This window comes from Orbicella franksi, chromosome 9, assembly GCF_964199315.1.
Source record: "Orbicella franksi chromosome 9, jaOrbFran1.1, whole genome shotgun sequence".
In the NCBI taxonomy this organism is placed as follows: domain Eukaryota; kingdom Metazoa; phylum Cnidaria; class Anthozoa; order Scleractinia; family Merulinidae; genus Orbicella; species Orbicella franksi.
Genome location: NC_138153.1, coordinates 11,569,636 through 11,595,676, shown reverse-complemented (window position 1 = coordinate 11,595,676; position 26,041 = coordinate 11,569,636). Strand labels below are relative to the sequence as shown.

The 26,041-nt window shown below is 39.0% G+C and overlaps 1 pseudogene; it reads right to left on the bottom strand.

The window, feature by feature from the left end:
- Positions 1–3,626: 3,626 nt before the first annotated feature.
- Positions 3,627–10,442, bottom strand: LOC145498471 (capsule biosynthesis protein CapA-like; annotated as a pseudogene).
- Between the last annotated feature and the right edge of the window lie 15,599 nt (positions 10,443–26,041).

Sequence of the window (26,041 nt, the reverse complement as noted above, 5' to 3'; positions counted from 1 at the left end):
GCCAGGTCACTGAGCAGGCAACTGTAAAATGGTCTATTGTGAAGCTAGAGGCTGGAATCGTTAAAAAAAGTCAGGAATTTTATTCGAGCATTAGGCACAGAATTTACTTTATTTGTCACGTTTAAATTTTGATATAGTAGAGGACAAAGAAATCTAGGGTGATTTGTTTCGCTCGAAGGCTTTTTGTTCGAACAAAAACCAGAAACTCGATATTATTGCATGCGTTCGGAAAGAAAAACTAACGTGAAACTTGAAATTCGCTAATTGCAAATACTCCTAATACAAATCGTAATTGCTAAGACAGAAATTGTAATTGCTAATTCAAATCGTGACCTTTCAATGAAAAAGACAAGAATCTGTGATATGATTGACTGTTGATGAAAAAACAACCTCGCCAAGATTTAGGTCTCTTGATGTCTCATGTCAACTGACTGCTTGGCTCCACTAGCCCCTATGGTTGTTCTAGGCAGCCAGTACTCTAATGTTCTTATGTATACTTTCTGTAATTAGTACACATGAGAGAGAGAGAGAGAGTTCAAATAGAGATTGCTGTGGTTGTTGTTGTTGTTGTTGTTGCTGTGTGGTTTTTCATTCGCACGTTTTTCATTTTGTCTCCATGGAGGAACAGAGATAAGGGGCATAGGGGGCATCATCTTACTGAATACGCGATGACCCCTTGGCATATACCCGAATGCTCTCACACTATAGGCATCACAAAATAATTACTGAATACCACAGCCAGTAAAAAAAAAAAAAGCATAAAACTCTATTCGCGAGCAAATATTTTATTTACTTCTCCCGTATTAAAAGAGCTACATCTACATCAGACGATAAACAAGCTACAAATCCTAAGAAGAGTAATGCGAATAAGGTGCACGTGATAAAAAGTAGTAATAATTAAATAAAACAACAAATTATTCGGAAATTAAAATAAGTACTCTAAGACACAAGCAGGAATGAAACATACCTAGTCACAGTTACTTTAAACATCTGGCTGAGATTCAAATCTCTAAATATTCTATTTCAAAGACTATATTTCTCGTAAACTCTTATCATATCTTCATCAGGTTTTTTGCCCAGTCTTCCGTACAAGTTCTGAAAGACAAGACAAGCGAAATGAATTTGCTGTCAGAGTAATAGGTTTTTTACAAATTGCAAAGGTTCAAACTTAATTCTCTCAAATGATCCGGATCACGCAGGAGCTAAGATCGCGTCCGTAAACAAACACGTATTGGTCGGATAAATAGCCTTCCATTGCTTTTCCCTGTTCTTCTTTCAAAGACTTGAAATTAAGTTGGATGGACCATATTCAATTGCTTCCATACAATTCATAGCCTTAAGCATATCCGACAACAAAAGCTAAACGAAAAAGATTTTTATAGTACTTGAGCTCAGCAGACACTTATTTTACTCTGCGACTTGTGTCGTTGATCGCGCGCGACGCCATGACGTACACTCAGTGCTTGTTTGTTTATTTGTTAATGTGTATTTTTGTCACCGGTGGAAAATCCACCGGTAAAATTTGGCGCGCTGCAAGTGGGAAAAGTCCTTTTCAACGGGGAAACCAACAGGGAAGAATTATTGGAAGGTACTTTTAGAAGGTCTAGTTAGGAAACCGTGACGTTCAAAATAACATAATGTAATTCTTGTGGAGAGTAACACCTAACAAGGGCATACCGGGGCGAGTTCACCCCAGTTCCCTCTCGTGGCTTTGTATTTGTTTACATCATAGCACCATCAAGTGTCACACCGAAACAGGTCGTACAGTCGCTACCGTACTATACCGGAGCGAGAATTAAATCATTCCGGTACGAAATCTCGCAACGAACAACGACCACTCGTTTCGGTGTGACATTGGTCTCATGGGAGGCTTGAACCGGATGGCGCATGCGCAGCTTTTATCACTCAATCAAAAATGGCGTCGTGTAAGCTACGACAGGTTTGACAGGTTTGACACGACAGGTGTCTCATCATGTAAACGAGGTACGAAATGAAGAGTCATCCCGGTAAAGAACTCGCACCAGTGTGGGTTTTTCTCATGTTAAAGGAGCTACGTCGCGGTTTGCTCATCTTGAAACGTTTAGCCTAAATTTTTCAAGTTCGTCGTTTGTAATCCGTGTTAATCTTCTTCATCCTTGACCCTCCTTTTTCCTTTATGGCATATTATCATCACTTGGGTGTTAATCTCTCTTGGTGGATTACAGTTTTTTTTTTAAGTTTTCTTGAATTTTAAAGTGATTTTGTACATGGCCAAACTAACTCAAAATGCCGTGACTGAGCTCCTTGAACACCCCCTAAAGCGAATTTTAACTTCATGAGGGTTTAGTTTGTCATTATAAGAGACCCCTTTCCATATACCAGCCAAATACGCTTAAAAAATAACGATGACATTCCTTTAGAGGCCATCTGAGTCAGATAATACACTCACCATAAAATAACCTTGACTCATTACCATGCGTTCCGTCCGTTTCAGTTTTCACTATCAGCGCCAATTAGACAATCACATTTAACATACCTTTGTTTTCTGGTGAACTGAAAAAATAAAAATAAAAATGTCAGATTATAATTTAAAAAACAATCAGCAGGCCAAACAGGCTTTTGTTATGGTCAGGTGCAATCGTTACTTACCGAATCATTTCACTATAATCACTTGATGGTTTCCCCGACAGCAATTAGCCCAAAAAGAGGTAGTCAAACTTCTTCTCCTTTATGGGACTTTCAGTAACATCATCAAAGAAAGCCCTAATTGTCCACTTTCTCCGTTATTATTAACATTTTTACGTATAAATTCTACATCATGTACGACCACTAACGGTTTGCTCTTCTAAAACTTTCACGAACGTGATCAAGGGAATGCGAAACGGGTGGCAATGTGTAGACACGTCTATTATTTGGAATACTAGTGACTATACATAACAATTCGTAGTTGAAGATCTATTTTATTTTTCGTATTCTCACTTGAATCTATACATTTCCATGGCCTAAAGGACGTTTACCAAAAAAATATATATATATATTAATAACAACATTTATTCAAGGTGTAAAGCGTTCAGAGGTTCAAGCTACATGGATCAAGAGTCAGTTTTTGTACGACGGCCAAGGGTTGGTTTAATTTAATTTGCAGCTGGGAAGTTTCGAGTCATCGAGGGCTTGAGAAATTGGGAATAAAATAATTTGCGATCTTTCCCATTTTTTTGATATATATATTTGAAGATTCTTTGAATCAATATTAGAACTGAAAAAAAAAAAAAAAAAAAAGATGTAAAACTCCAAATTCCACCGAAGATGGCAGATCCAGGATAGCGATCGTTTCGAAAATTGATCTCATTTAGGTGTAATATGACGTCATACTTGACACGGGTAGCCCAGGCTAGAGTTTATTTATTTCAACCGTTTTGTGAAGAGGGTTTCTGGTGCTAGCGGGAAATTTTTCTGACTTTCAAGGCGCACACGCACGCATTGCGATCCTATTTTTTTTGTTGTTTTTTTTTTTATTGAAACTTGTGATATAAAAAAAGTTGATACGTCAAGCATATTTTAGTTCGGTGCGAGAACTTGAAGATAGATACATATATTTTATAATGAAATACCCCACGGTTGCTTTTAAACATAAATTAATTTATGATTTAGAAGCAATTCTGACACTCCTTGTCCGTTTCTCCAAAAACATTTTTCCATTTAGCGTTTTCTGTAGGTTCGGGGTGAAGTCGCTTGGTTGTTGGATCGAATTTCATATCCATAGGGAAGTACTTAGCTTCGATGACGCCATTCCTGAAAAGAAATAAATATACATTATAAATTTAGCAATTGACCACGACTAGTCTCTCTTTGGCTTAGTCCGTCGAGAGAGACGCGAAAGAAAACCTCGAGAAAAAAAAACTGGCCGCGCTAAATCCTGGAGGCGCTTCTCGCGTTTTTCTGGTTTCGTTGATCGCCAGCGGGTCAGATCAAGAGACCGAAATTAATTTTCTTTAAACTGGAGCTACTCATGTTTAGACGTTGAGCACAACTGTGAATGAAGTCAACAACGATATAACGAAGGAACCGGATCAATTTATTTTTCGTTAAGTTTCGTTTGTTCGCAATCGATGTACATTTGAGCTTACGACGGCTGCATACCAATATACCAAACAATTTTGTAGTTCTTAATATTTGCCTCTGAAAATTATCATAGCTAAACCAACTATTCGCCTCGGGCTCAGTGAACATTGGTGCATAATGCTTTCGGTGCATATTCGCCTTCGGTGAATAATTGCTAAATAGTTTGTAAATAACAAAACTGGGACAACACAGGAGAAAATGGTAATAGCCAAGTCCGGGTTTAGTGAAAAAAGATAAGAAACCTAAACTCTACAAAAAAATATAAAACAATGAAATTTGTGTCGGTAGGTGACACGGAAATACAAATTGCACGTTTTTCAAGAGACAACACAGCTCGGGAGTATTTTATGTTTTTCTTCTCTTCTGTCCGCTACAAATCCATGATACATAGCCTGAAGCTTGTTAAATGGACTCATTACAGTAATTTAAGCACAGTGAGTGGAATGAAAATGTGCATGAACGAAAGCCCATAGCCGTCTTCGCAAAGTCTCAAATTTTCATTCATTATTAATATCTACGAATAACTTTTCCTAATCCAGTAAGGGCGATGGTCCTAAAAGATGCCTACGTACCATCCTAGGTTGAGGTCTAAAAAGAGTCAGGTGAGGGATGGGAGGCATGAAAAACACTTCTGTTTCCACCGAGGGACTTAGATATGGATTATAATTAAAATTAAACAAGCAGCTAGGAATGAACCATACCTAGTCACAGTTACTTTAAACATCTGGCTGTGATTCAAATCTCTGAATATCTTATTTCCAAGACTATCTCTCTCATAAAATCGCATCATGTCTTTATCAGGTTTCCTGCCTAGTCTCCCGTACAAGTTCTGAAAGTAGGATTGCAAGACAAGCGAAATTAATTTGCTATCAGAGTAATAAACATTTTCTTATCGGGTTTTCTGAAAGCTTTTTTAAAATAAACTTCTCTGTCTAGAAAGTCGAAATGCTGAAGCTCTCCGCCAGCTACGTCTTCTGGGGAAAATCTAGACGCCGCGATGAGCGCCGGTAAAAGTTTGGGGATGCGACTCATCGGAAACTGCATGCAAATATGTAACGGTTCACTAACCTTCTGATTGGCTGTATTCTTCAAGGTATGGTAATGTTCCATATTTAATTTGCAGTAAAATTACAATGTATTTTCGAAACGTGCTTACTTACAGGGTCGTTGCCTCCAAGAAGTCGGGTTGGAGGAAACAAAAATTTTCCTAGACTGTATGCTATAAGCTTGTTGCCAAGGATACAATGCGGCTGCAACACGTGGGGATGTGATCCAATTATAACATGCACACCAAGAGACAGCAGGTGTATGGTTATATGACGTTGATAAGGAAGTGGTTCAAAAAGAAGTTCTTTACCTCAGTGCATAAATGCGACTATAATGTCGACATTAACCTTGGAAGAACGAGAAACATATTTGTGAGTGACACCTTATAGTGTGAAGGCGACCACTGACTTACAGCGTCAAGACTGGATTTCAAGCATGTTGTTAAACGAAACGTCTGAGGGTCCTAACTTTCTCTACCCTCGGTTAGAGGCTTAATCCTTCCCAAATGCACTCCTGTACCTAATTTGTGAATCAATAGAAACAATTTCTTATTTAACAAACAGATTAATGATGCAGCCGTTCTTAATGGCTCATTCCCGAATTACCTTTAGCCTCTTTTCTTTCATATGAAAATGAAATTTCAGTCACATGCAAATTAAACTCATTTTCATATGAATGGTTGTGCACCGCGCCTCGCTTTGATAGAGAGGCCTAAGGCAACTCGGAAATGGTCAATAATGCACGCTAACTAACTGGCTGTAAAAATACGTTTTCCAGAAATTTACGGCGTGTCATGCTCGGAACAGGTGGTCGGCGGATGAGAAGAAGCTACCGAGAACTCATGATAGTTTGAAGGGACTTTTACCAAGTCATATTATACTTATTTAGCTTAATTTGAGTTATACCGTTTTTAGCTTGGCTATGTCCTTGGTGGCAATTGCGTCTTGATAAATAGCTGGACCAGAAGTGGACAATAATCTAATCCCAGTACAATTATTTTTGCCGCTGTGTAGAACGTCGTCACAGTAACCTAAAAACCCAATTTTGAGTCCTTTTGTTTCCATAATGAGAGGTTCCTATATGAAAAAAATGAAAACAAAGAAATTATTTGAACAATTAAGGCAACCTTCGATTTTGACTTTGAAAATCGGATTTCGGATTTCTCAATAAAACATAGGCCTTTTGCATAAATGGTGCCTAAATTTGAATAACAATACTTAATACATCCTTAGCCTCGTACTCATGTTTCAAGACAAAAGATTTTTCACATGAATGTGAGGCTTAGAGTGTATAAGTATTGTAGTTCAAAAATAGGCGCCATTTATGCACAGGGTCTCTGGATTGCGATTAAAATCCAACCTTGGATTTATGGAGTTGCTTCTTTGCATGTTTTTGTCTGAGAATTTCGAAGAAGATTTGCAAAGTATTATCTACCGATTGTTCGCAGGTAATCCGAAATGAGAGCACTAAAGCCCAGGTCAAACGTCGGACTTCACATGAGACGAACTAAACTGAGCGAAATGAGTTCATGATAAGTTCGACGTTTTACTCAACTGAGTTTGTCCGACTAAAGTTAGATTGACCAACACGTTCATGCACATGTATCCGTCTGCTTTAGACGGATAGACCGTGTTGGTCCTCGAGCTTTACCCGTTTGGACTGACTCAATTTGAAATTTAGTTCGTCTTATGTGAAGTACTACCTTTGACCTGAGCCTAACAATGCTTTGGATCCGCCGCCGCCGCCGCCGCGGAAATCCGAATTTGGCGGAAAGAAAGAGAGTTAGGAGGAAAGAAAGAAAAAACGTAAAGAGGATATTAGTGTCGTTTGTGTCTGTCTAAGCTACTCACTTGAGAGGAAGAGAATTTCCCGTAACTGACGCCGAAGTATTTTAAGCCTGCTTGTTTGAGAACTTGAACGGCAAGGTTTGCTCCTTTAGAACCAAAGTCATTCAGGTGACTGTTAGCCAGTGAAACCACGTCAAATCCTGCAAAACTAACATGCAATGCATGGTTGCAATTGTGAATAACTGATGGGTGATTTTCTTGCCGAAGAAGTGGCCTAGTATAAAGAAAGTCACTAGAAATTTGAATCCGAAAGGCCCATATATAACAAAAATAAACAATGACAGACGCATTTCCTCGACTGAACGCCGGGTTCTGAACAAACATAGACATTCAGAGGGAGTTTCAGAAAACTTCGACGGCAACGGCAACGGGAACGTCGCTAAACAAAAGATTTAATGAGCAGAATAATGGCTGTGCACGTACGTTATAATTCTTGGTACATTTCTTTACTGTCCTCTGCAAAACGACAACGTGAAATGACTACATTTTGCGTTGTCTGGAGAACGTGAGCCGCGACGGCTAATTTTATTAGAATTTCTCGCTGAGTTCCAGATTTAGGTTTGTGATAGTCTTGACAGTGATTAGAAAATTACTTCAGAGTATCGCGAGATTCGTAGGTAAAATATAAAGTCATTTTTTAGGCGACGTTGTCCTCGACGTAGCCGTCGTGGTTACTCAAACTCCCTAATAAATCCAGGAAGACGTGTTCAAAAATAACGAATGTCGTCGCCAGCCTTTTCTTCTTCGACCTACCACTACGGGTATACTTAACACTTAATGACTGGTCCCGAGGGGAACAGTGAATTTTGTTCCCCGAGAATCTCAATGTTTCCCGAGACGAGGTCGAAACAATCACTTTATTGACAAATGACGTGCAACAGCGGTCAACATTTCGCGGGAAACAGTGAACTGTTTCCCGTTTGACGTCATAGTTTTCGCAATGTTGCCCGCTCATGGCATTTGGCGGGGAACAGTTTCATTGTTAGATGTCATGTGACCATGAACTAGTCAATGAATGTAAATATGTTCACGAGGTGCTATTGCATACTAGTTCATTATCAATTTACTGTGTTCACTCCGCGTAGTTAACGTACCGCAGTTCGCAATGTACAACTGAGAATCAAATTGTCACGTGCTGCTTGCCTTTGAAAAAAGCGAAGCAAATGATAGTTTGTTATATAATCAGAGCCGGTTCTTTGCTCTAGTTAGAGATGTCAAACTTATTTCATGCTGAGGCCCGTCCACACCACACTTGAGAAATTTGAAAACGGAGCTTTATTTCTCCGTTAGGCCTTCCGTCCACACTAATCCGTCACGAAAACGGGGCTTTACGAAAACGCTCTTCAAACCGGGGAATTTGGAAACGCCGGGTTTCCGTTTTAGTGAACTTTAGCGTGGACGAAAAACATTTTGAAAACGAAGTTCTCTGAAAACGATGACGTTACAATAATCTTGATTTCCCCCTGCCCGAGTTTTACTCAAACATGAAATAATGCAAAATTCCTCCGGCATAATGTGGACAGAAAACATTTGATGCGTTTTCAGAATGAAACCTCCGTTTTCAGATCCCTCCGGCATAGTACGGACGGGGCCTGAGTAAATAATACTCAACTTGGTCTACAAAATGAGGTTGTTTTGCATGGAAAGACGCGATATGGAATTCACCATCTTGGATTTAGCGATTTTTGGCAAACGACAAACTTTTGCCGCACCTGATTTAACCTCAAATTTCTGCACTGCAGTAAGAATATATATGTATAGCTTTTAGCGTAAATAAGACTTTTTGCACTTATTTGTTGCCCTGATTTACGGATTGGTGGAAAACAAAACAAAATCAGAGGCAATTTTTGCCTTTGTCGTAAACACCATTGTTAAATAAACGTTAATTCTTTAATAACGTAGATTAATAGAATCTGTTAAAATCCAGAATGATGATGAAAAAACGAAGTTCATTGTAGAAAAAAATTGAAGAACTGACCAAAGGCTGCTTACTGAGGAATTCAAATAAACATCATGCAAAATTAAGGGACATTTCCAATACTACCTCAAGGCTGAGACAGCTTCAGGACTGAAATCCAAAACAACCTTCTTTTCCTTATCCTGGCAACAATACACATCATTGCTGACAAACGGAGACTCCAAATTTGTGACTGAAATGTCCGCCTCTCTGATGAAAGGAGCCACATCTCTGAACGAATCGTTATATGAGTGGTAATTATGTTCCACGTAATATTTCACCGGACCAGAGAAGGAGATGTCACCAACGAACAGCAAGCTGACTTGCTCTGAAAGAAGAGAATAAGATCAAACTTTCTTCTCAAATTCCGGAATATTAACTTTTCAAGTGGTTTAATTTCGTACACAACATTGTTGAAATTAAACCAGTCTAACAGCGCGAGGAGCCACCAGACGACATGCAAATAAAATACGATCAGAACTACAAATCAAACATCGTTTTGAAGTCAAGATGTACATGGCTACTCCACCTTTTAGCGATAATATGCCCGCAATGATTTCAGATTTAGTTGTATGGCGTAATAGTCCTTATTATATGGCTGCGTCTCACAAAGACTGGGAACTACCGAATTCACGAATATGATTGGCTGAAATCGATATTGACCGCGGTCTAGATTTTCCCATCTAGACCGGCATCTAGCTAGACCGGTTTCATTTTGCGTTGACAAAGTAGCAAACTAAAATACAAAAATGTTCACCATTTTCTTTTATTTTCTTCTCAATCATTTATGGCACTGCCAAAAAGCCTGATGACAAAACAAACAAGTAAAGAGAACGAGCAAATTTCGGCAGGTTTAAGTTAAGCTCATCGCCGTTCGCAAGCAAACTGTCGGCAAGCCAATTACATTTAACGAATTAAAGTTTTCTTCTTTGCCATATATTAAACATCTTATTAACCGAGCTAAGTCGGTCTGTATGGGAGAATCTTGACCTCGGTCGTGTGTACAGACCTCACTGCGTTCGGTCTGTACTCACGACCTCGGTCAAGATTCTCCCATACAGACCTCCAGCTCGGTTAATAAGAGCTAAGTATAACTTAAGAGGACATAATAAGGCCGTCGTTCCACGATTTTCCACTTATTTCATGAAAAATTCTGTTTGTTACAGAGGAGCTGTACTGTGGAACTGTGTTTCAGAATATTTCAATGATTCTTGTAATTTTAAACAATTTTATCCAAAGGCAAAATCTAGTCCGATATTTAGGGAAATCAGATTTGCGATAAAGTAAGTTAATTTCTTATATTTCATTCCTTTTATCAGTAGGCAATTAGATAATTAGAAAATTAACTAGATATACTACCCCTCAAGCACGTAGTGCTTAAACGATAATCGTGTTTTAAATAAAGGATTTTACTTTACTTTACTTTACTTACCTTTTTGAGCGACAAGTATCGAAAATGACAGAGCTAGGATGTACCCAGCCAAAATCATCTGTCACGATAACTGCCAAGGTCGTAGCTTTGAATAACTGTTCAATCACTGGGCCACAAGTTAAGTGCATTTTTTAAAACAGGTGTCTGCCCTTTGCAAGGCCGCCTCTGAATCCCGTCTCTGGTTTGACAATGAACACAATATCATCTTGGTACGAAAACTGGCAACAGTATCATTTTAAAGACGGAAGAGCACTCGTTCTGGTGTTATATTTGTCCCATAGGAGACTGCAAGCCTTAGGCGCGTGCATAGCCAATCCAAGATGGCGTCGCGTAAGCCACGTTCTACAGGTGAAAGGGTGCCTCTTGATGTAAACAATCGAGTAGTCATCATGGTAAAGACCTCGAAACGGTGCAAATTTTCTTATGTTTATCCACTAAAGCGAATTTAATTTTATGAAGCGTTAGTTTGTCGTAATAACTGATTATATTTAAAGAGATCCCTTCCCATGTGCCAAACGTGCTTGAACAAGAACAATGACGGCGACCGTTTGCGACACCCGCTGAGTCAGATAACACACTCACCTTAAAATAACCTTAACACATTACCATATACGGCATCCGTTTCAATTAGACAATCAGATTTTACCGTCCTTTGTTTTCTAACGGATTGAAAATAATAATAATAATAATAATAATAATAATAATAATAATAATAATAATAAATAGTAATTGGACCGAGTGGAGTTCAATCCAGGGAGTAATCGCGCGACTAATTTCAAAATCGGACGAGTGCGAAGCGCGAGGCCGATACGGGAGGGAGGGGGGGGGGGTACTCCCTATAATGGCCTATACGGGGAGGCTCCGCCCAAAACGGGTGCCTTTTTCAGGCTTCAGGTATATAACAGGGTGGGGATTTCACAAGTTGAGGTAGATAAAAGGGTAGGGAAATCTGTCATTTAGGTATTTAAAAGGGCCTTTTTCGAGTGGAAGTTACAAGAGTTTAGAAAGGGGGTGCAGTGTTCCAAAGTGGGTGTGTGAAAGGAGTACCTTTTTTCAATACAAGGTATATAAAAGGCGTACCTTTTCCGCCAAAATGGTATATAAAAGGGTAAGGGGTGGTTGGACCTCGGGGCGGAGCCTCCCCGTATTAAACTTTGTTAAGTACACCCTCCCCCCCCCCCGGGGGGGGCGATATGAAATTACGAGCACGATTACTCTCTTAATTGTACGACACGAGGTCCAATTACTAATTAATCGTATCTATAACAAATTTCGGAATTAAAAATATCTTTTGAGAACTTCTTTTGAGCGAAAACGTCTACAGCGCTTTTCGTGCGTTCACCATTTAAAACTGTCTTTTTTTTCTTTTTTTTTTTTTTTTTCGAGAAAGGCCTTCGATATGGTCAGGTGCATTTGTTACTTACCGAAACAATTCACTGTAACTACTTGGTGGTTTCTTCGACAGAAATTAGCACAAAGAGAGGTAGTCAAACATTCCCTTGTGGGACTTTTAGTAATATTATCAAAGAAAGTCCTAATTGTCCACTTTCTCCGTTATTATTACCATTTTGCAAATAAATTCTACATCATGTACGACTGCTAACGGTTTGCTCTTCTATTACCTTCACGAACGTTATCAAGTGAATGTGAAACGAGTGGCAAAGTGTAGAAACGCTTATCATTTGAATCACTCGTGACTATACTTGCTCACTCATGGTTAAAGATGACCACAAATTATTTCATAAAGAAATTATAAGGATTAAAATAATAATAAAATTAAAAAAATATCGATTTTAAAAATAATTTTCGCAGTCTTAGATAAAAAAAAAAGCACGTGACATCAGACTACACAGTAAATAAGCTCTGTTCGAGAAAAAACTCCCTCGAATTCACTGACAACCTGGAAAACAATTGCCAAAACGATGCGTTACAAGGACAACAGATGCGATCACTTAGCATTTTTAATACCTTTTTAATACCTGTAACGCGCAGTGAGAAGTAATTCAACGCAGTTTCTTCCGATCTACGTCACATTTGGAGTCTCCATTTGTCCGTAAAGACGTGTATCGCTACAAATACAGAGGAAGGAAGTTTGTTAAACTGAATTCAAGTCCTGAAGCGGTCTCAGTGTTGAGGTGCAATAACCACAATAGGAATTTCTGCTGCAATCTAATTTCAAGAAAGATCAATTTCCATCAGTTGTAATAAGGAAATTGTCTTAGCTGGCATAGATTGTAACGAAATATATAAAACATCATGTATTTGAACTGAGGGAGAAAGTTCGAATGAAATGAGAGAGATCATGACGAAAATCATCTATGTCAAAATTTTATTAGAGCAGTGTTGGCAGAAGGGATTTGATATCAATTCGTGGTGGGCAAATGATGAAAAAAATCTAACGACTGGATTTTTTTTAAATGAACAAAAAACATTTTTTAAGCCTTGTTTTTAACCAGCCCCGTTGCCATTGCAACAGCACACACCTTAGCCAAATGCGAAAATAAACCCTCCTGTGGTTAACCTTGACTCATGCAAAAAGCGGGCGCCAAAGCATAAATAGTTTAAAAGTAATGGTGAATTAGGCATAGGCACTTGTGTTCGGCCACCTTAAATGAACACCCTGTTTTAGACCCGCTTAGAATTAGCTCCCTAGTTCAGACCGAGAAGGGCTTTTGTTGATGGTCGTATTGATAGTGATGAAAAAGTAGCTTCTTTTAATAAACATACCTAATACAACTCAAGACTAGGGTGCTAAAACCATACCCAATTGGAGACCAAAATCGATACCCATCTCTGATCAAAACGGTTAAAAACCATACACGCACATACTTATATAGCACATTTAAGGGAGAACCCTCCATTTAGAATCACAATTCTGTATTGTATATAAAACACTGGCTGAAGTTTAGAAAAGAGACATTGTTCACATGCTCCCTACAATGACAGAAAAATCACGAATTGTACTTAATGAACTTTATTTTATTTATTTGCTTATTTTTTGCTACTTTTGAATAAAATGCAACATTAAATTATTCTTATGGTCACACGAGATTAATGTTTGAAAGTTTGAAAGTTGTCTTGGCGGCTAAATATATTCCTCTGCGAATAGCATTTGATCATAAAACCAAACGGCTTCACCCTGAGCTTACATAAAACGCCAAGTGGATAGAAGTTTGTGGAAATGGAGACAAACACTGTCAGAAATTGTTACAAGAATTAAAAACTACAACGGAAATTAAAACCTTAAAAGAAGTACATCTGACCAACGCAATGCAACGTTGACGGGTAAAATAGAAATAAAATCACGCGAATTTTGTGACAAACTCGATTGGAAGTGCAACCATGGCCATTTTGAAACTCATTCATAAATACTTTCCTTAGTTACCATGCATTCTTTCGCCGATTATGTCGAAGATTGTTTCGCAGCTTACTTTTTCCGATTTAATTTTGTGTATGAGTTTTTGTGGTACTGACATATCATTTCCTCACCAGATTGTTTTCACTCGCATAATTCACGTTTACCACAATAAACAAATTGGTCTTGCTGGGAGGGTCCCGAAAGGAATGTGGAGGATTAAAATCCAACAGCTTCGCCGTTCTCTCTACCATAATTGAAGCCTTATTGCGTTACGCCAAGGGCAGCAACCGAGCCGGTCAGTTTGTTTGTGAAGTTGCAGCTAAATTTACTGCAAATGAATCAGACTGTTTATGTAACAGCTCAAAATAAATATTGTTTGGCCTCGATACAATTGACGACGTTTTTTTTTTCCTCCTGGCCAATTTTACTGTGTTTCTCGGCAAGTTCGCTCGTTCAGTTGCCACCATCCCCCCGTGGGAGCTGCTTTCTTGTATCAATGGTCTAATGGTGTTTAGACTGAATCGAAATATTGCTTTAACATAGCCTGTATACCTTTAGCTGAATGTCTGCTTGTTTTTCCTGGCTGATTTAAATGGCATTGAAAATAAAATCGCGTATCAAAACCGTCGATAACGCGATTCATAGCGGAGCGAAAAATTATACGTGAGCAACTCTCGGGCAGCTGTAGTGTGTTTTGGAGGCCAGCGAGTAATATATAGAGTTAGCCAAGCCTAAAAGCGGATTTCCTGATTACTTTAATAAATTAACCATAAAGGGAAAAAAAGCATTTGTTTTTCTTGGGCCAGAGACTCAACAACTGATCGATTGTGAGTATGTAGTTCTTTGGCTTGCGGTTTCTCTGTTTCTTTTTTCTAGTTAAAAACTTAAAGTGCAACTAACCCCCAAATTTTTATTCCCTAATGTGAATCTCCTTGTTTTCCTGATCACCAGTGCGAAAAAAAAATTTGATGTAGCTAGTTGTAGCTCTTTAATTTTCTATGAATTATCAAATTTTGTAAAATTGGCGTTTTCCACGGCCAAGACCGTGGAATAGCGAAAAATGAGCAGGTTATTCGGGGACGTCATCCCAGGAGTAACAATGTTATGCTTCTGAGAAGAATAAGTGCGAACATGCGATAGCGTGATTCCAAATTGTTGCAGAATACAAAGAAGTTGTGTTGCTGGAGGCTGTAGCAATACAACAAGCTTAGAAGAGGCTCTTCATCCCACACCTCTGTCTCGATGACGCTCGTCCAGAAGCGAGAAGAAGACGAAAGAAGTGTGCTGACATGTGTGAAGAGGGAGCCATCAAGGAGTTCTTCGACCTCGGGTTCGTTGCTGCTATAAAAACCTAGAGATTTTCATGGCTTGAATATTTTTTCTAACCTTAGTATAAGACTTTGGGATGATAAGCTTGCAGCCATCTGAATATTCCTTTCAGACGAGCCCCAGAGTCCCAGACAAAAATAATGAAAACTAGGTGAAAACGTTATACGGCAAATTAAATGTATCGAAGCTATAAACCAAGGCTGCTTGCCTCGGTCAACCTATTAGCCTGAGTATGGCCGCCGTGTGGCGCGATCTCGTTAAAGTCGTCGTCGTCGTCGTCGTCTTCGTCGTCGCGCGCACGTGCCCATGAGCAATTCCGTTAGCCACGATGACCATGAGAAAAGCAATTCATGGGTTCGTATGATCTAAGTATGGTGATCAGCTGGCTCTCTTCGCGTGCCAGAGCGCCTCTAGTATACAGTAAACCACGGAATATATATACCTTTTAAAACCGAGACTTACAACCAATTCAATATCTAGTTATTCCGCTTCGATCAGCTATTGTGCACGCCAGAAGAAATTTTTTTTTTGAAAACTGTTAAAGGTCACTGAAGATCTCGAACGTCATAGAAATATTGCTCAAAGACTCAATTAAATCATATAAATATCAAAATTTAAAATTAATCATTCATTTGTCAGAAGCTCATTCATTTGTCTTTCGCGGAGAACATCAGACGGTAAGAATTGTTTTTATGTATCACAGTTTATTCTCTGTATGGTGGTTAAGAGTGAAAGTGGTCAGTAACGAGTTTCAGTTAGTATAATCTGGATGTACAAACACGGCGGAATTGTTTGCATTCGATTTTAATCACCAGTTAATGCTATGTTATTATTATAGAACAGTTTATTGTACAGCAATTCACCATAGGACCTTGCTACTAAATCACTAGGAAACTTAGAATTATTCATGATCAAGTCTTAAATCGCCCGATACATATTGAAATGTATTAGACAAATTAAGACGAAATCCGATAGGAAATCGAGCAATTTCATTATTAAATGGATGAAAGCCATGTACCAAAATAACTTTAAGTATATTACAGTCCTTTCTGGATTTCTAAAGGCTAAATAGTTGCCTGAAATTGTACCAAAAGCAATTTCCTATGAGAACTCGAGAAGATAAGTTTCAAAGTTCAGAGAAATTGTGCAAACACAGGTAAAATTTCATCATCAGGTTCATTTCCCCAGTACTTTCAAGTGTTTCATATGAACTTCCGTATTTCTTTTCGACATTTGGTGTCGTTAGAAATGATTTTTTTTGAGAAGATATCTAAAACAGTCGCACAGAAGTTTGCAATACAATCTGAATAACCTCGGTAGAAAGTTTTTGTCCGCCTCTTACGCGAGCTTGTGGTGAATTCCTTATTAATCTGGTTTCAAACCCTTTTTTCTTTCCTATTCTAATTTTTCGTGTGGTACCGGAATTCTAATTATCCATCAATGACGTGATCGATATCGGCTCAAGACTACAAGCAGTCCGTTTTGCTTCGAGCAGTCGGTAATATAAATGCTAGGTACGCTTGTCCGAGCCGATTTAATACCAGAGAACAATTTATGTTTAGCAAAAAGCTTCCTTGGTTCATAAATCATTATCTCTCTCTCTCTCTCTCTCTCTCTCTCTCTCTCTCTCTCTCTCTCTCTCTCTCTTTTTTCTTTTTCTTTTTTTCATTTAGTGACGCGTATTCAGGTTTTGCTCAACTGTAGCGTAATACGAAGGAAATTATGTACAAAAACAATTAGATTGTTCGTTCTCGATTCCTTTATAAACACTAGTGTTTTTTGGTCTGGAGCCTATTATCTGATAGTTGCCAGTGGAAATTCTATGTTCTGAAAAAATAAAATATTAGCCCGAGAACGAAGTTAGAGGGCTCATATCAGTCATTCATATAAAGTAGCTCTTGAAGTAATTACTATTATGAGGAAATTTAACTTTAGGGCGTTGACGTAAGTCAATCGCTTTATGCTGGTAAGCGACGGAACGAGTGGTTTAGATTGATCCTTCAATTGAGCCCAGGAGCTTGGGAAATGGTAGTTGGCTTTTTTGCGATCTGCCATCTTGCTTTGGCAAATAAGTCTGTGACATAGAGAAAGTACGTCGGATTTTAACTTTTTTTTAAACGAGATTTCAGGTTAGGAGGGACTGTACTGTTGAGCTTTATCATGTTTCAGACAAATCCGTGCTCAGTTAGAAGCACATCAGGTCTTTTTGTAGATGAACAATGTGCCTGCACGAAAAGTGCCAACATGACAGGAAGTTTTCAACGCCATGCGCATGTACAACCAATAGGTACCTTCTAGAAAAAAGATTTAAAGACTCTCTCGAACGACATGCATTGTGGGTGGTTGTTTTTGTTTTGATTCTGTCGTTGAAGAAAGCGTCAGAAAACTCGAAAGGATTTGAGGCATCATATTTAATTTACTGGCATGTATATGCAACGTTATCTTTGGCTGGTTGCGTCAAAGAACAATACCGCTGAGATATGCAAATCTTACTTATTGTGATTTACGCGACCAAATTTTAAAGTGGCACAAAATGTTTCCATGATAAACTGAAATAAGACACAAATGAATTGCCCCGCGAGTCCTAATTCTAATGACCGAGGAATACCTTTTACCTTCAGAGTCCTGTTATCTGATGAGAGCCGACATGTCGAAGATCTTAATCGTCCTACTGATCGTAAATCTTGCATTTGTTCTTGGATCACCGGTAAGGGCTCTTATCGAACAATACCACAAAATGCTTATGGCAAAACCAGCCTCATTTGTTTAACGCTTGTTTAGTTTTGTTTTTGTTTTGTTTTTTCGTTTTTTGTTGTTGTTGTTCTTTTCTTTGGAAAAGACTTTTCTAAGCGGGCTTATTTCCAGAATAGGCATTTACATAATTTTTTTTTTTTTATTATTATTATTTGGAAGAATCTTCGTATATGAAAATAAATATGTGTCAAAATCTTTGACATATGACCCACAATGGAAGCAAGTCAGCAACGATGTAGCTGTATAATCGAAGGAAAGGGTTGCTTCCTTAAGAACAAAATCCAAATAACTGTAAAGACTAGTCATTGAGGAAGTTTACCAATAATTGATGGAGAGGATCTATTTCTAGATCGATATGACATTTGCCTGAAATATTTGGGGCTGGACATTTTTCCTTTTATTTTATTTTTGTTTTTTTTTTTGTTTTTTGTTTTTTTCCTTTTTTGTGAGGAAGGAATACTACTTCCAAGGGAATAAAGCATCAAGAGGAGAGTTACAAAATCAATTTTCTAGGGGGGGGGGGGGCAGAGAAATTGGAATCGAAATTACAGTGACTTTTGGGACAGATATATATGCGTATAGACTCCTAAAAAACCCCCGTAAACTAAAACAATTCGAGAAATTTTGAAGATAACATCTTTTGAACATACCCTACGCATCAATAAATGGTTCTTTTTAGATTTTTTAGAATTGATTTTATCTTCAATCATCTTGATAAACCATTTAAAAAATTAGTTAAATATACCTTCATAAATAACAACACCTTTTAATTTCCTTTTTTCCTTTCCTCGCAGTTCAAAACGCCGTCGAAAGGTAAGAATTATCTAAGAGATTGTGGTCATCCTAAATAAATTGAGCATACATGAATGTGGTACCGGCAAAGACCAAATTTCCCCATGGAGGGAGCGGGAGAGTTAGTATCCGCTTCAGTAATATGCCATGCACCTTGAATAATTTCTGCGTTTCTCATGACATAAATTACTTCAGTAGGCAAAATTATCATGTTAAATTTTTCTAATTTGCTCTCAGTGCCAATGAACGCGTTCTTAATTTTGTCAGTCATGTAACAAATGTCTTATCTATGAAGGCTCGAGCAATGAAGACTTAACTCTTCCCGTGGTAGAACGATTTTCAATTAAGTGTCGAAGACCAAAACCAAAGTCAGATCACTCTATCCAATCACGAAGGACACAGACAATATATTGAGCCAATCAAAACTTGAGGTAATTACATGTAGCTGACGCAATGCACGGGAGAACATTCGCGAAAAAGTTACGTTTGCCTTTGGTTTTACTTATGAATGGATGAAAAAGTGGCGCGATTTTTCATAAGTCAATCATGCAGTATAAAATATTCTTCCTTGAGCAAAAGCTAACTATTGTTATTTACTATAATTTTACTCCCCAGGAATGAAAAATTGCAAGTGTTTAAAGAATCCTGAAAAATGTAGCAACGTTAACCCGTGTCTCTTCACAACCTGCCTAGTGGGAAACTTCTGCTGCCGTTGTAACTGCAATAAAGCAGTGTGCAAACCTAGCTAACGAGGCCGTTCCCTATGGAAAGCATTACTAAATGTTTCGCATTTACTGGTAACTTTTCTCAACACGGAAGATAGGGACTAAAAAGTGTTAGTTATAAGTTGTCTGTAAACTACTTGTAGATGGTAAGCAAGGAAAAAGTAAAAGAATTGTGATTTGATAAGTAAGTTCCATACGTTGTCTGTTTTCTTCAATTGAAGGAAATTGTTTAAGCTGTAATGGCTGGCGTTCCCTCTCAAGATGGTTGACAAATTTTCGTAATGCGATTCTCGCTCGGTAGTAGCAGTTGCATGGACAATGGTAGGGACAGGGACAGGGACAGGGGCAGGGGCAGGGACAGTGGCAGTGGCCGTGGCCATGGCAGTCGGCAGTGGCCGTAGCAGTCGGTAGTGGCCGTAGCAGTCGGTAGTGGCCGTAGCAGTCGGTAGTGGCCGTAGCAGTCGGCAGTGGCGGTGGCAGTGGCGGTGGCGGTGGCGGTGGCGGTGGCGGTGGCGGTGGCGGTGGCGGTGGCGGTGGCGGTGGCGGTGGCGGTGGCGGTGGCGGTGGCGGTGGCGGTGGCGGTGGCAATAAGGCATTTCTGAAGAATTTACATTGTTTTATTGTGAATACGTCTACTCAAGATCAAACTAAGAGCATTTTTTCCCTTAAAATACTTGGTAGTTTTCTTAACCTTGTTGGATACAAATAGTAACTAACTTTACAAACCCGGCAGCTCAAGAAAAGCGCAAATGGCGAGGTTTTTGTTTTCTTTTACTATTGTTCGGTCGGTGTTTTGTTTCCTAAAAATGGTAAGATGGAATATTTTCAACGGATTTCACGAAGTCTTGATTGCCACATTGCTACTTGACAAAGTTATTTATGTCAAGGCGTGTGCTTGCTTGACTACAAGTAGTCCCTCTTTCGCGTAGGATTTCGAGCGGCCATTTTTTTCGCGCAGTTTTCTTTCGCGTCACGCTCGACGGACTAAGCGAAAGAGGGAACTACTCGTAACATAGTGTTTTGCCAAAACACAGGGTCATATCGCAAGGACGCCCTCAAGCGCGAGCTTTGCTTGAAATCTAGTTTAATTGCCGATAGGCGAGGTCTAAATAAACCAGTCAACTGTGTTAGATGAATTTCGTCATCTTAGTGGCAGGTTTAATGTAACAAAGTCAAGAGAATCACAACACGGCAGATAAATCTAACGAATAAACAATGGGGTGACAAAAAGTCCACCAAAAGCTACAATATATCGGAGCGAGAAACTAATAATCCACTAGTAGCGACAGGAGAGGAGGCGGGAAGGTTGTTTTTTTTTTTGGGCCGCAGCTTTTGTAGCCTTTTAAATATCTTTTCTGGGTTCCACAATTGATAAAGTATTTATACAATATTCAATGGGAGTTTTTAAATATTTCTAACAAGTCTAGTCCGGTTTACAATGAGTGTAACCAAAATTAATGAGTAAACAGCTCCAAAGTTAATTAAATTATCTGGTTATCCATAGCCTGGTAGACTGTTCATAGCCCTTTATTCTCGTATTTTTATTTCATCATTGACAGGGTAAGGGGGTGGGTAGGGTAGGAGGTGGGGACTTCGTTTGTTTCGCTTCGCTCGCCTCTCCGTCCCCGCCCCCTCATGCTTCGCACTTGTTTTGCTCGCTTTCTTTTTCGCGTGCGTTCAAAAATGGAGAGGCTGTGAATGGTCTATAACCTGGCAATAACAGGTAAATTGAGCCAAAAAGGTCTGGAGGATAAAATCCTTGCCAAAGATGTTTGAGCTCTAAATGTTTTTAAAATCCGCGTCCATTAATCTTGTCCAAGACCAGCTCCAGTTTAATTCCTTGAAGTTCCACGTTTTAGCGCAGACGTGTGATGTAGCAAAAAATAAAGCGTGCAATTAAAAGGTTTACCAATGTTTCAGGTGATCTCCTATAAACAAACCTGATTAAAGAAAAAATCCATTGTCCATTAATCGTGCATGATGAAACGTTGTAAGCTGTCAACCCATAAAGCCTGTCCGATTGATGTCCGATGTTTAGCACGCAAGGTGCAAACCATGAAAGCCTATGAACTTGACTTACATCTTGCCCACAACCAGCACGGCAAGAGGAAAAATACGTCTCGAAAGCACTTAATCAACAAGAAAAATAAAAGGGATAACATGGCCTAGAAAGCCACCGTGGGAACTGACGGATGCCGAAGCATGTTTCGCCAGCCCCATAAGATGGCAAAAGCCCCGAAGAGGGAAAATCACTTGAAACTACATGAGTTCTCAAGTTTAAACAGTTAACTAGTTGTACCCTCCGACAAGTACCAACGAGGCGAAATGCCGTATCTTGCTTTGCGTTTTTAAGTTCAGTATACACCTCATTCGAGAATAGCAGCCAGTTTATTATTCTTTTGTTTACATGCATGGCGATTAGTCCTCTTTGCCTCGTCAACATGTACAAAATACAAAAGAATTTTGAAGTGAAAATGAGGCAAAGAGGGCTAATTGACTTGCAAACAAAATAATAATAAATTGGCCGCCATTTTAGAATAAGGTGTATGTGTTTCCGTTCTTTGATATTACTAGTAATAGTTATCACTAAATCTGCCCCCGTTTTCTTTTATTTCTGCTGATTGAAAACAATAGTATTGATCATTATTGTATGAACTAAAAATTTTATTTTTTTTTTGTAAGCTATATCACTAACTTAGGCCTCTTACCATGAATATGATCCAAACAATCGACTAAGTTAACTAAACCAACACATTCTGTTTAACTCATTCTATCACATGATATTCTTTACATAATACTCTCACGAAGCATTTACAGCAGAGCAGTTTACCATATCTCGTTAGAAAGGACGCAAAAAGTACTTTCTGGAAAAAAAAAATAGGTTGCCTTCATGGAAACTAATATTTCTTTTACAAAAAATTCACTCAGTAGAACTTTATAGGGGAAAAAAGGTTAAAAAGTTATAGCGAAACAAAAAATTAAGTCAAACTACTCTGCTGTTCCAATTTGATGCTGAAACAAACCATTTGTCTTGATATACGAGCAAACGTATCTTGAAAGCAGAACGGAAGTCGAATTTTTTTCCGCGACGTAAGCAGAAGTATCGCGTTACATTCACCATATATGCAAATTAGAGTCGAGCTTTTTTACCTCAACGAAAACGCTGCAAAACATTTCCATTTTCATTTGGATCCCTGCAAAGTCACCCAGCCATCAAATGAGCTCTACGCAACGTAGGATTACTCAATACAAATAAGCGATCGGAATAAACGAGGTACCAAAGGTAGTCAAAGGTAAAACTGGCGATCGGAAGGGTATTTATCCCATTTAGCTATTTAGTTACAATTGAACCACACTGGCCTCGAATTTCTAGTGTTCTTCAGAATTTCTTACGATGCCTTCTGAGTTGTTTAATTTTTCTCCAAAAATCCATCTTCAGGATCTTTGAAATCGTCTTCAATTTGTCCTAGTTGAGAATCTCGCCCATTTCGAAGCGAATTTATTTGATCGCGCTAAAATCGTCGTGCAGGTCATATTGTAATTGGAGTGTATTTTTGACCTTGAAATGCTGCTGCTCGAACATGGCAAAACGCGAACTCGTGGTTACAAGAACCTTGAAATGCTGCTAGAAGATGGCGAAACGCGAACTCGTGGTAGCAAGAGCCCGCGTTCCTTGCCCCACATTACCCAAGACCACCGTGCGCGCCTAGTTTCGTCAAATCGAGAACGCTACGCATACTACCAACACATTTCTTACTTTTTTTGAAATTCCTTGTATGTATACACGCGGGGAATCCTAGGGTGCCTCCTCGGGTTTTGGCCTCTGCGGGGGCTATAAATGGATTAGGATCCCCGAAGCATAAAGAATTCTTCTCGACAATATTATTTTCGTTGTAACAAGAAACATAAAATAAACAGCGATGAAAAGTGTATGACCGTAAATGAGCATGGACGTAGCCTGCGTAGCAGCCGTTTCCTTTCCTTTTCTAGGCGGAGAGATCGAACAACGTCTAGCGAGAAAGCGGGCGAGCGAAGGAACGCGCCTGGAGTGAGCGAATAAAAAGCTAGGGGGATTGAACGATACGTTCGTTGCGTGACAGCGCCAGTTTCTGTAGACCAAAACATTTACATTTACCTTCAAACTTCATGCTAACCATTGTACTTTTAATGGCAATGTTTAAGCATTTGTTAAAGAATATGAATATTTTTGCATACAGTATTCTATTAAATGTTACAGATTAAGGCTGGAAGCGCGAATATTAGCTAACATTTGATATTGCGTGCTCGTTCATGATCGTAAACAAACTCCGCGGTTCTGGCGACTGATTCCAATATTTCCACTGGTAACTAATTAAAAAACAAAATAGGCAGCATTTACATTGCCGTTCTTTGGTTCCGGCTTACTCTAATAAATCTTGGCTTCAGAGTACTTTTCATCAATTCCAAACAATTTCAACCTTGGCTGGATACTGTATTATTTGTCGCCACTGGAACTAATCAACAAATGCAATCAAAATACAGCTAGTGAAATATAGCTGTTTCCACGGTTAACGTCCCAAAGCCAAGGCGATTCAAAGTCGAGTTCGTAAACGGAACAATTGTCCTAGTTTTGTAACAAAAGCACGCCGTTTCGTATACTGATGGAATATTCAACGTACGCGACAGGCTCTCCTTTGAGGTCGCCTCCTGTCAGACCAATTTCGGTATGTTAAAATTCAGCCTAAAACAATAGACCTCAGTACGAGGCTCTGGGGAATAACTACAGAGTTTGCGGGGTTTATTCCCCAGAGCCTCGTGCTGAGGTCTATTGTGTTAGGCTGAATTTTAATATATCGAAATTGGTCTATTTAGCTTTTTACCTGGTGCAACCTTCAAGAACGGAAAATAATGTGAAAATAATGCCTTGACATAAATAGGCCATTTTGCTAATGCAAATATTTCCTAGTTCCTTTCCTTTGTTGGGGCAAGAAGTGATCACTCGGCCAAGAATGGCCTCATTAATTTATTAAACAGATACAATACAATACAATACAATACAATAGATCACAATGGACTGGAGCTAGCATTAGTAAAATGGCGTATTAATGGTGAAGTCATCATTTGAATAACAGAAGGTTTTGATTTCATGTTGTTCGCTCAGCTTTGCGTATTGCCGTACAAGAAACAAGTTGATTTGTTTTGAACAGCGACTTAATCCAGTAGAACAGACCAAAACGTTCGTGGAGAAACTCGAGAGAAACAGAAAGAAACTATAATGGACAGCAACGACAACATCCAGGTAACTACAGCCACTGAAACTGTTCAGGTGTAATTTCATGTTTTCGAGATTACGAAGCGCGTACGCGTTTTCGTTCCCAAACAGTCCATGTAAAGAGAAGAATCCTCCGCAGGAAAAAAGATGCCGACTGGTACATTTACCCATAACTCTAAGCGCACGAAAACCTTTACAACACTCATAAAAACTTACAGAAAAGTCTCAACATCTTCAAATCTAGTATACTTTATATCTTAAGTACAGAGACAAATATTGCAAAAATATGGCTTACCCTGTACCTAATGGGCTGTATTAGGTTCGCATGGTACTGAGGTAAAATGTTCAGCCGCCATATTTTTTCCTACGGAGGATTAGAGTATTAACCAAGAACAAACGTGTTAACTAAAGGCATCCGCGGTCGAGTGTCGATCGATTCCTCGATCGATCGATATTCTCGATCGACATCTAGGTCGACAATCGGCGCTCGAGAGTCGACTAATTTTCGATCAATGCATATGAGTCGGTCGACACTCAGCTGTCTATCGACAGAATGATGATCAAGTTCCGACCGAGCATCGATCGGGATCTCGAACAAGTATCCATCGAGATGCTGATCGAGGTATCGATCGAGACGGATGCCTTTGACACGTGAGCCATTTAGCACACACACTCGTCACGTGATCAAAACAATATGTTAAGGCAAGGCAAGAGGCCGAGTTTTATAATCAAGGCAAATTTCAGCTTGAAGAAACAAATATAACAAGAGAGATAGCTGCCCACTTTACTTTCCTGCCCAGGCCTTTAACTGCTTGAGATTGCTTTCAAATATTTTCGGAGCTATAATATCTGGCATTCTCACGATATCAATGTAAATACTGCAGCAGAAGATTCAACTCACGAGTTCCCTCAACTTGATTCTCTTTCAAAATGTTCAGTTTTGTGTCGTGCCTTCGTAACAAACCTCGGCGCACGTTGTTTTTTTTTCTTTTTCAAAAAAGGATAGCCATTACCATCCCGCTTTCATCGTCAGAGATATGAGCAGGTTGTCGAAAAAGCTCTTTAAAACGGCCGCTTAAAATTCAGAGAGAACCATAACTGCTGCTGTAACATACAGAATTCTTTCAAAGCCCACCACAAAACATTTCGCCATTTTTGACGATATTATGCGGTACAATTTGCATCATTATACATGACGTCAAAGATGACGGAGTTTTGTGGTGGGTTTTGAAAGAGGTCTGTATCAGTGTTATAGCAGCAATGTTTGCTCTTTGTGGATTTTGAGGATATAAAATGACTATAAATCGTTAATTCCTATGTTAACGGTACGCCAGCACAGAAAAAAGGTATTAAAGTCCCCAAACATTTTGTGGCTTGTTTAGGAACTTCTTTGGTGATTGCTCTCACTAGCCATGTTAGAATGATGTGTATTTGCTGTTTCCCATTGT